Genomic DNA, 7,753 nt, shown 5'->3' on the forward strand with positions numbered 1-7,753 from the left:
TTCTATGTCTTCGAGGGGGCATTCTAAATGTTCAAGGGGGCGTTCTAAGTCTTGGAAAGGATTCTAAATCTTCGAGGGGGGCGTTCTAAGTCTTCGAGGGGGGCGTTCTACGTCTTCGAGGAGGGCGTTCTAAGTCTTCGAGAAGGGAATTCGAAGTCTTCGAGGGGGCATTCTAAATGTTCGAGGGGGCGTTCTAAGTCTTGGAAAGGATTCTAAGTCTTCGAGGGGGCGTTCTAAATCTTTGCGGGGACGTTCTAAGTCTTCGAAGGGTGCGTTTCAAGTCTTCGAGGGGGCGTTCTAAATCTTCGAGCGGGGCGTTCTAAGTCTTCGAGGGGGGCGTTCTAAGTCTTCGCGGGGACGTTCTAAGTCTTCGAAGGGGCCGTTCCAATTCTTCGAGGGAGCGTTCTAAGACTTCGGGGGGCGTTCTAAGTCTTCGGAGGGGGCGTTCTAAGTCTTGGAGGGGGGAGGGAACATTGTAAGTCTTCGAAGGGATTCTAAGTCTTCGAGGGGGCATTCTAATTCTTCGAGGGGGCGATCAAAGTCTTCGAGGGGGGCGTTTTAAGTCTTCGAGGGGGGCGTCATAAGTCTCCGAGGGGGGCGTCCTAAGTCTTCGAGGGGGCGTGCTATCTCTTCGAGGGGGCGTTCTAAGTTTCCGCGGGGGCGTTCTAAGTCTTCGAGGGGGCGTTCTAAGTCTTCGAGCGGGGCGTTCTAAGTCTTCGAGGGGGGATCTAAGTCTTCGAGGGGGGCGTTCTATGTGTTCCAGGGGGCCGTTCTAAGTCTTCGAGGGGGGCGTTCTAAGTCTTGGAGGGGACGTTCTAAGTCTTCGAGGGGGCGTTCTAAGTCTTCGAGGGGGCGTTCTAAGTCTTCGAGGGGGGCGTTCTACGTCTTCGAGGAGGGCGTTCTAAGTCTTCGAGAAGGGAATTCTATGTCTTCGAGGGGGCATTCTAAATGTTCAAGGGGGCGTTCTAAGTCTTGGAAAGGATTCTAAATCTTCGAGGGGGGCGTTCTAAGTCTTCGAGGGGGGGCGTTCTACGTCTTCGAGGAGGGCGTTCTAAGTCTTCGAGAAGGGAATTCGAAGTCTTCGAGGGGGCATTCTAAATGTTCGAGGGGGCGTTCTAAGTCTTGGAAAGGATTCTAAGTCTTCGAGGGGGCGTTCTAAATCTTTGCGGGGACGTTCTAAGTCTTCGAAGGGTGCGTTTCAAGTCTTCGAGGGGGCGTTCTAAATCTTCGAGCGGGGCGTTCTAAGTCTTCGAGGGGGGCGTTCTAAGTCTTCGCGGGGACGTTCTAAGTCTTCGAAGGGGCCGTTCCAATTCTTCGAGGGAGCGTTCTAAGACTTCGGGGGGCGTTCTAAGTCTTCGGAGGGGGCGTTCTAAGTCTTGGAGGGGGGGAGGGAACATTGTAAGTCTTCGAAGGGATTCTAAGTCTTCGAGGGGGCATTCTAATTCTTCGAGGGGGCGATCAAAGTCTTCGAGGGGGGCGTTCTAAGTCTTTGCGGGGGCGTTTTAAGTCTTCGAAGGGGGCGTTTTAAGTCTTAGAGGGGGCGTTCTAAGTCTTCGAGCGGGGCGTTCTACGTCTTCGAGGGGGCGATCTAAGTCTTCGAGGGGGGCGTTCTATGTCTTCGAGGGGGACGTTCTAAGTCTTCGAGGGGGGCGTTCTAAGTCTTCGAGGGGGGCGTTCTATGTATTCGAGGAAGGCGTTCTATGTATTCGGGGGGGGCGTTCTAAGTCTTCGGGGGAGGCGTTCTAAGTCTTGGAGGGGAGCGTTCTAAGTCTTCGAGGAGGGCATTCAAAGTCTTCGAGAAGGGAATTCTAAGTCTTCGAGGGGGCATTCTAAATTTTCGAGGGGGCATTCTAAGTCTTGAAAAGGATTCTAAGTCTTCGAGGGGGCATTCTAAATCTTCGAGGGGGGCATTCTAAATCTTCGAGTGGGCATTCTAAGTCTTGGAGGGGCGAGGGGACATTCTAAGTCTTCGAAGGGATTCTAAGTCTTCGAGGGGGCATTCTGAATCTTCGACTGGGTATTCTAATTCTTCGAGGGGGCGATCAAAGTCTTCGAGGGGGGCGTTCTAAGTCTTTGCGGGGGCGTTCTAAGTCTTCGAAGGGGCGTTTTAAGTCTTAGAGGGGGCGTTCTAAGTCTTCGAGCGGGGCGTTCTACGTCTTCGAGGGGGCGATCTAAGTCTTCGAGGGGGGCGTTCTATGTCTTCGAGGGGGACGTTCTAAGTCTTCGAGGGGGGCGTTCTAAGTCTTCGAGGGGGGCGTTCTACGTCTTCGAGGAAGGCGTTCTATGTATTCGGGGGGGGGCGTTCTAAGTCTTCGGGGGAGGCGTTCTAAGTCTTGGAGGGGAGCGTTCTAAGTCTTCGAGGAGGGCATTCAAAGTCTTCGAGAAGGGAATTCTAAGTCTTCGAGGGGGCATTCTAAATTTTCGAGGGGGCATTCTAAGTCTTGAAAAGGATTCTAAGTCTTCGAGGGGGCATTCTAAATCTTCGAGGGGGGCATTCTAAATCTTCGAGTGGGCATTCTAAGTCTTGGAGGGGCGAGGGGACATTCTAAGTCTTCGAAGGGATTCTAAGTCTTCGAGGGGGCATTCTGAATCTTCGACTGGGTATTCTAAGTCTTCGACGGGGCGTTCTAAGTCTTCGAAGGGGGCGTTCTAAGTCTTCGAGCGGCGCGTTCTAAATCTTCGAGGGGGCGATCTAAGTCTTCGAGGGGGGCGTTCTATGTCTTCGAGTGGGGCGTTCTATGTCTTCGAGAGGGGCGTTCTAAGTCTTGGAAAGGATTCTAAGTCTTCGAGGGGGGCGTTCTAAGTCTTCGAGAGGGGGCGTTCTACGTCTTCGAGGAGGGCGTTCTGAGTCTTCGAGAAGGGAATTCGAAGTCTTCGAGGGGGCATTCTAAATGTTCGAGGGGGCGTTCTAAGTCTTGGAAAGGATTCTAAGTCTTCGAGAGGGCGTTCTAAGTCTTCGAGAGGGCGTTCTAAGTCTTCGTGTGTGCGTTCTAAGTCTTCGAGGGGGCGTTCTAAGTCTTTTTGGGGACAAGGGGACATTCTAAGACTTCGAGGGGGCGTTCTAAATTTTCGAGGGGGCGTTCTAAGTCTTCGAGGGGCCGTTCTAATTCTAAGAGAGGGCGTTCTTAGTCTTCGAGGGGGCATTCTAAGTCTTCGAGGGGCGAGGGGCATTCTAAGTCTTCGAAGGAATTCTAAGTTTTCGAGGGGGCATTCTAAGTCTTCGAGGGTGCGATCAAAGTCTTCGAGGGGGGCGTTTTAAGTCTTCGAGGGGGGCGTCATAAGTCTCCGAGGGGGGCGTCCTAAGTCTTCGAGGGGGCGTGCTATCTCTTCGAGGGGGCGTTCTAAGTTTCCGCGGGGGCGTTCTAAGTCTTCGAGGGGGCGTTCTAAGTCTTCGAGCGGGGCGTTCTAAGTCTTCGAGGGGGGATCTAAGTCTTCGAGGGGGCGTTCTATGTGTTCGAGGGGGCCGTTCTAAGTCTTCGAGGGGGGCGTTCTAAGTCTTGGAGGGGACGTTCTAAGTCTTCGAGGGGGCGTTCTAAGTCTTCGAGGGGGCGTTCTAAGTCTTCGAGGGGGGCGTTCTACGTCTTCGAGGAGGGCGTTCTAAGTCTTCGAGAAGGGAATTCTATGTCTTCGAGGGGGCATTCTAAATGTTCAAGGGGGCGTTCTAAGTCTTGGAAAGGATTCTAAATCTTCGAGGGGGGCGTTCTAAGTCTTCGAGGGGGGCGTTCTACGTCTTCGAGGAGGGCGTTCTAAGTCTTCGAGAAGGGAATTCGAAGTCTTCGAGGGGGCATTCTAAATGTTCGAGGGGGCGTTCTAAGTCTTGGAAAGGATTCTAAGTCTTCGAGGGGGCGTTCTAAATCTTTGCGGGGACGTTCTAAGTCTTCGAAGGGTGCGTTTCAAGTCTTCGAGGGGGCGTTCTAAATCTTCGAGCGGGGCGTTCTAAGTCTTCGAGGGGGGCGTTCTAAGTCTTCGCGGGGACGTTCTAAGTCTTCGAAGGGGCCGTTCCAATTCTTCGAGGGAGCGTTCTAAGACTTCGGGGGGCGTTCTAAGTCTTCGGAGGGGGCGTTCTAAGTCTTGGAGGGGGGAGGGAACATTGTAAGTCTTCGAAGGGATTCTAAGTCTTCGAGGGGGCATTCTAATTCTTCGAGGGGGCGATCAAAGTCTTCGAGGGGGGCGTTCTAAGTCTTTGCGGGGGCGTTCTAAGTCTTCGAAGGGGGCGTTTTAAGTCTTAGAGGGGGCGTTCTAAGTCTTCGAGCGGGGCGTTCTACTTCTACGAGGGGGCGATCTAAGTCTTCGAGGGGGGCGTTCTATGTCTTCGAGGGGGACGTTCTAAGTCTTCGAGGGGGGCGTTCTAAGTCTTCGAGGGGGCGTTCTATGTATTCGAGGAAGGCGTTCTATGTATTCGGGGGGGCGTTCTAAGTCTTCGGGGGAGGCGTTCTAAGTCTTGGAGGGGAGCGTTCTAAGTCTTCGAGGAGGGCATTCAAAGTCTTCGAGAAGGGAATTCTAAGTCTTCGAGGGGGCATTCTAAATTTTCGAGGGGGCATTCTAAGTCTTGAAAAGGATTCTAAGTCTTCGAGGGGGCATTCTAAATCTTCGAGGGGGCATTCTGAATCTTCGACTGGGTATTCTAAGTCTTCGACGGGGCGTTCTAAGTCTTCGAAGGGGGCGTTCAAAGTCTTCGAGGGGGCGTTCTAAGTCTTCGAGCGGCGCGTTCTAAATCTTCGAGGGGGGATCTAAGTCTTCGAGGGGGGCGTTCTATGTCTTCGAGGGGGGCGTTCTATGTCTTCGAGAGGGGCGTTCTAAGTCTTGGAAAGGATTCTAAGTCTTCGAGGGGGGCGTTCTAAGTCTTCGAGAGGGGGCGTTCTACGTCTTCGAGGAGGGCGTTCTGAGTCTTCGAGAAGGGAATTCGAAATCTTCGAGGGGGCATTCTAAATGTTCGAGGGGGCGTTCTAAGTCTTGGAAAGGATTCTAAGTCTTCGAGGGCGCGTTCCAAGTCTTCGAGGGGGCGTTCTAAGTCTTCGAGCGGGGCGTTCTAAATCTTCGAGGGGGCGATCTAAGTCTTCGAGGGGGGCGTTCTATGTCTTCGAGGGGGGCGTTCTATGTCTTCGAGAGGGGGCGTTCTACGTCTTCGAGGAGGGCGTTCTGAGTCTTCTAGAAGGGAATTCGAAATCTTCGAGGGGGCATTCTAAATGTTCGAGGGGGCGTTCTAAGTCTTGGAAAGGATTCTAAGTCTTCGAAGGCGCGTTCTAAGTCTTCGAGGGGGGCGTTCTAAGTCTTCGTGGGGGCGTTCTAAGTCTTCGAGTGGGCGTTCTATGTCTTCTTGGGGGGAAGGGGACATTCTAAGACTTCGAGGGCGCGTTCTAAGTCTTCTAGGGGTCGTTCTAACTCTTCGAGGGGGACGTTCTAAATTTTCGAGGGGGCGTTCTAAGTTTTCGAGGGGCCGTTCTAAGTCTAAGAGGGGGCGTTGTTAGTCTTCGAGGGGGCATTCTAAGTCTTCGAGGGGCGAGGGGACATTCTATGTCTTCGAAGGGATTCTAAGTTTTCGAGGGGGCATTCTAAGTCTTCGAGGGTGCGATCAAAGTCTTCGAGGGGGGCGTTTTAAGTCTTCGAGGGGGGCGTCATAAGTCTCCGAGGGGGGCGTCCTAAGTCTTCGAGGGGGCGTTCTAAGTCTTCGAGCGGGGCGTTCTAAGTCTTCGAGGGGGCGATCTAAGTCTTCGAGGGGGGCGTTCTATGTGTTCGAGGGGGCCGTTCTAAGTCTTCGAGGGGGGCGTTCTAAGTCTTGGAGGGGACGTTCTAAGTCTTCGAGGGGGCGTTCTAAGTCTTCGAGGGGGCGTTCTAAGTCCTCGAGGGGGGCGTTCTACGTCTTCGAGGAGGGCGTTCTAAGTCTTCGAGAAGGGAATTCTATGTCTTCGAGGGGGCATTCTAAATGTTAAAGGGGGCGTTCTAAGTCTTGGAAAGGATTCTAAGTCTTCGAGGGGGGCGTTCTAAGTCTTCGAGGGGGGGCTTTCTACGTCTTCGAGGAGGGCGTTCTAAGTCTTCGAGAAGGGAATTCGAAGTCTTCGACGGGGCATTCTAAATGTTCGAGGGGGCGTTCTAAGTCTTGGAAAGGATTCTAAGTCTTCGAGGGTGCGTTCTAAATCTTCGCGGGGACGTTCTAAGTCTTCGAAGGGGGCGTTCCAAGTCTTCGAGGGGGCGTTCTAAGTCTTCGAGCGGGGCGTTCTAAGTCTTCGACGGGGGCGTTCTAAGTCTTCGCGGGGACGTTCTAAGTCTTCGAAGGGGCCGTTCCAATTTTTCGAGGGGGCGTTCTAAGTCTTCGAGCGGGGCGTTCTAAGTCTTGGAGGGTGGCGTTCTAAGACATCGGGGGGCGTTCTAAGTCTTCGGAAGGGGCGTTCTAAGTCTTGGAGGGGGGAGGGGACATTGTAAGTCTTCGATGGGATTCTAAGTCTTCGAGGGGGCATTCTAATTCTTCGAGGGGGCGATCGAAGTCTTCGAGGGGGGCGTTCTAAGTCTTTGCGGGGGCGTTCTAAGTCTTCGAAGGGGGCGTTCTAAGTCTTCGAGGAGGGCATTCAAAGTCTTCGAGAAGGGAATTCTAAGTCTTCGAGGGGGCATTCTAAATTTTCGAGGGGTTATTCTAAGTCTTGAAAAGGATTCTAAGTCTTCGAGGGGGCATTCTAAATCTTCGAGGGGGGCATTCTAAATCTTCGAGTGGGCATTCTAAGTCTTGGAGGGGCGAGGGGACATTCTAAGTCTTCGAAGGGATTCTAAGTCTTCGAGGGGGCATTCTGAATCTTCGACTGGGTATTCTAAGTCTTCGACGGGGCGTTCTAAGTCTTCGAAGGGGGCGTTCCAAGTCTTCGAGGGGGCGTTCTAAGTCTTCGAGCGGGGCGTTCTAAATCTTCGAGGGGGCGATCTAAGTCTTCGAGGGGGGCGTTCTATGTCTTCGAGGGGGGGCGTTCTATGTCTTCGAGAGGGGCGTTCTAAGTCTTGGAAAGGATTCTAAGTCTTCGAGGGGGGCGTTCTAAGTCTTCGAGAGGGGGCGTTCTACGTCTTCGAGGAGGGCGTTCTGAGTCTTCGAGAAGGGAATTCGAAATTATCGAGGGGGCATTCTAAATGTTCGAGGGGGCGTTCTAAGTCTTGGAAAGGATTCTAAGTCTTCGAGGGCGCGTTCTAAGTCTTCGAGGGGGGCGTTCTAAGTCTTCGTGGGGGCGTTATAAGTCTTCGAGTGGGCGTTCTAAGTCTTCTTGGAGGGAAGGGGACATTCTAAGACTTCGAGGGGGCGTTCTAAGTCTTCTAGGGGTCGTTCTAACTCTTCGAGGGGGACGTTCTACGTTTTCGAGGGGGCGTTCTAAGTTTTCGAGGGGCCGTTCTAAGTCTAAGAGGGGGCGTTGTTAGTCTTCGAGGGGGCATTCTAAGTCTTCGAGGGGCGAGGGGACATTCTAAGTCTTCGAAGGGATTCTAAGTTTTCGAGGGGGCATTCTAAGTCTTCGAGGGTGCGATCAAAGTCTTCGAGGGGGGCGTTTTAAGTCTTCGAGGGGGGCGTCATAAGTCTCCGAGGGGGGCGTCCTAAGTCTTCGAGGGGGCGTGCTATCTCTTCGAGGGGGCGTTCTAAGTTTCCGCGGGGGCGTTCTAAGTCTTCGAGGGGGCGTTCTAAGTCTTCGAGCGGGGCGTTCTAAGTCTTCGAGGGGGCGATCTAAGTCTTCGAGGGGGGCGTTCTATGTGTTCGAGGGGGCCGTTCTAAGTCTTCGAGGGGGGCGTT

The sequence above is a fragment of the Stegodyphus dumicola genome, chromosome 11, assembly GCF_044657685.1.
Source record: "Stegodyphus dumicola isolate Sdum_Otavi_A_Nest chromosome 11, ASM4465768v1".
In the NCBI taxonomy this organism is placed as follows: domain Eukaryota; kingdom Metazoa; phylum Arthropoda; class Arachnida; order Araneae; family Eresidae; genus Stegodyphus; species Stegodyphus dumicola.